General features: G+C 46.4%; 1 pseudogene; it reads left to right on the top strand.

Moving 5' to 3' along the window:
• LOC115296440 overlaps positions 1–3,538 on the top strand; it is a 22,193-nt pseudogene that overhangs the window by 883 nt on the left and 17,772 nt on the right.

Here is a 3,538-nt window from a genome sequence, read left to right as displayed (position 1 = left end):
AAGAGAAAGTTATTGCCAGGAAGGTCCTTTGACACTGGACAAAGGGCATTCTGCCACACCCACACCGAGAACATGAGGTTTCTCTCTCAAGACCACAACATATGGGGCATAGATATTCTCCAAGATCAAATTCTGCAGACTTCTACTGGTGAAATCCACCCCTGGGTTATAGTAATCAAATCAATGTTGAGGGGAAATGGGAGCTGGGTGCCAGGAAGCCCTCTATGCCTATGAAGAGTGGGAACTGTCAAACAATATGGGTTGCCGGGGGGGGGGGGGGGCGGGGCATAAGGAGACAGGTGAAACTATCCAAAAACTACACCATGTGGTTATCATAAGCCCTACCGCTGGTAGTTTCAACAGCTCAATACAGCCGATAAAAAGACAGGTGGCTCATGGAAGATGATGGTGGTCTACAGACAATTGAACAGGGTAGGACCCCTCGCCATTCCTTGAGGGTGGACTCAGTATTGACACCATCTCCAATACCCTGCCCATGGTCCTAGGAGCATACCATGCTGTGCTAGATTAGCAAATGCCTCTTCAGTATACCCCGTTACTGAGTCACAGGATCAATTTGTCTTTATATGGGAGAGGGGAACTATGGGCCCATCAAGTGCTTCTCCAAAGTTACCTCCAGAGCCGCAACGTATGTCATGGGATCATAGCCTGAGATTTGTCCCTGTTGTATATCCCAACAACAGTAAAACAGGTCCCTTACATTGATGACATAATGTTAACATGTGAAGTTTGACTCCGCTGCAGGTGTACCCTGCAATCTTTTTCGAGAATTTGTGAGGGAGAGGATGGGCAGTAAAACCACAAGAAATTCAGGGCCCAGACACTACAATAAAGTTTTGGGAGCAGTCTGGTTCGATAAAAATGTGTTATCCCGAACACCATGACTGATAAGGTGCACACCTACTCAACTATTAAGAATGTGAACATGATGCAAGACTTCACAGAGACTTGGAGTTTTTAGAGGACTTTTATCCTCACCGAGAACAGTGTCTCTGTCCTTATGGCACCTGGTAAAGGGTGAGCATGTAGAGGACAGGGGAGCAGAGCAGCAAAGCATTTTTGAGAAGGTAAAACAACTAGCGATGCAGGTTGTAGCTTTGGGCACCTTTCACGCAGGGCTACTTCTGATGTATATGTGTCTGTGACTCAAGTGATATGGGCTGCCAGGGTGGCATGAACAAGAGAGTACCCCTGGGAAAAGGGGCAGAAGGCTGACAAAACCCCATAGAGTACCATATCCTAGAGTGCCTAGAAATACACACAGCGCTCCTCCAGGTACAGCCTCTCACTAAGGAAGAGCAGATTGTGGTAAGAGCTTCCCTGACTGTCCAAGTGTTTAGTAACAACGTGTTTAATTTGTGCACCTCTGCCATGTTTTAACACTCATTGTGATGAAGGCCCATGACAGCTTGTAGTAGAAGACCACACTACCAGCCCACTCTTTCTAGAAACGTGGATGCCACCAGGGCCTCTAGAGGATGTAGATCTTCTAAATATCCTGGCCCTTGTTCCAGGAGCATTGTTTTTAGCCTGTAGAGAGGGAGTAAATCAAATTCTGACTGATGCTTGGTGTGCAGATGGATCCACTATCTGGACGGTAGTGACCACAGTCCAGTGACCACATGTAGCAGCGAATGGAGGTTCTCTTTCTCCTATAACCCACAAATAGAAGAGTTGGTCGAAAGTAAAAATGGACTATTAAAGCAGCAGATTTAGTTACTAACAGCTAAAACTACCTTGGTAGGGGAACTAAAGTACTGTCTAGATCTTATTACATTCTATCAGTCAGCCAGTATGGCCTGTTTCTCCATATGGCAGATGGGAAACCCCAATTGATGCACCCAACAATGTAAAGGTACAAAAGTTGCAGGACACAGCCATTGCCCTCTTGGGACCCACACATTATGCTGCTGGGAGCTACAATCCCATCGCACCTGGAAATGATTTAAGTCAAAATTTTCAATGGTTCTTACAGGACAGGTAAGTTATTTCATACCCCCTGGGTGCTGGGACACTATTCTATCCCACTGTCCTGCAGCAGTCAGACCTGATGAAGCACACTGTGCTTGCAATGGAATTCACACCATCAAAAGAGGTGAGGGGTACCTGGGTGGTTCCATTGGTTGAGCATCTGACATTGGCTCAGGTCACGACATAACGGTTCGAAGGTTTCAAGCAGGATATCCGGCTCTGTGCTGACAGCTCAGAGCCTGCAGCCTGCTTTGGATTCTGTATCTCCTCCCTTTCTATCTGCCTTCCCTTACTTGCACTCTCTCTCTCAAAAATAAATAAAAGTTTCAAAAAAAATTTTTTTAGAGGGGAGAGGTTGGGAATTCTAGTCTGCCATAATTGGTCACAGTCCACAACCGCATGCCTGACAGGCCTGCTCCCATTTTCAACATGGTTGGTTTGCACACCCTGGCCGAATTCCTAAAGACACAGCTACATTAACATCCAAAGATACTGCAGAAAGCCTCATTTTTATAACAGAAGAAGACCTCCCCATGCAAGTTCTTACTAAATATCTGTCTTTTTGACCCTAGACGGCTGCTCTGTGGTGTACAGTCATGGGAAGGTCACAGGGAGTAAACACTTTTCTGCAGTGGGCCCTTTCACGTGCCATACAAGGAACTCAACCCAACTATTGGATATCTGGACAGCATCTCTCTCTAGCTCTTTGGGGTTTCCATGGTGGGTGTTGCCCATCCAGGGGAGAATTTTGAAGGCATTAAGCAAGAACAAGCTCGCATTAGCACTCTTGGTCCTCCTGGTATTACCAACAGTGTATCAATAACATTGAACATGGGTATATTTTCCTGTCAAATTGTAAAGGTAGTCCATCCAATAGCTCACTGTAAAGTCCTAAAAGACCACCAGCAGAGCCACATAGGTGGCTATGCTCACATTAGGCATGGGTTTATGTGGTTTACTCCAGATCATGGACCTTTGAGCACCCAGTCACCCCTGTGTTAGGAACACAGAAATCACTCCCCAAAAAATCAACCCAATTGTACCAGAAACATGGAAGGGACAACACTGGGGCTGCAGTCGTCCTTCCCTATTGAGGGACAGCAACTAGTTGGCAATGACTGGTCACACCACCCAGGTGCTCATTAGGTCTCCCCAAATGGGGCCCCTTAGTTTTGTGGCACAAATCTTTGGCTATGGCTCCCACTTGGGTGGTTTGGCCACGGTACCTGGGTGTTCCTTGGGCACAGGGGACCTCTGGAAGCAGTGACAAGCTCCTTTTCCTCAAGGCCAGATGGGCACACTCTGTCTTTGATAGGTACAGTCATTTGGCTGTCATCTTTGTTTGCCCCACTGGCATTGCATATATTGCAGCGTGTATAGTCCTTGTGAAATCCAGTCATTAAGCCTTGAGAGATATCCAGAAAACCCATCCTTACTGAACACTGAAATGTCTCTAATGAGAAAAGTTGTCTTACAAAACACAATGGCTTTAGATGTCCTTTCTTCCTGGTGAGGAGACCTCTGGGCCATTACCCAAGATTAATGA

Source organism: Suricata suricatta, chromosome 7, assembly GCF_006229205.1.
Source record: "Suricata suricatta isolate VVHF042 chromosome 7, meerkat_22Aug2017_6uvM2_HiC, whole genome shotgun sequence".
Taxonomy (NCBI): Eukaryota; Metazoa; Chordata; class Mammalia; order Carnivora; family Herpestidae; genus Suricata; species Suricata suricatta.
This window is presented reverse-complemented; position numbering and strand designations above follow the sequence as displayed.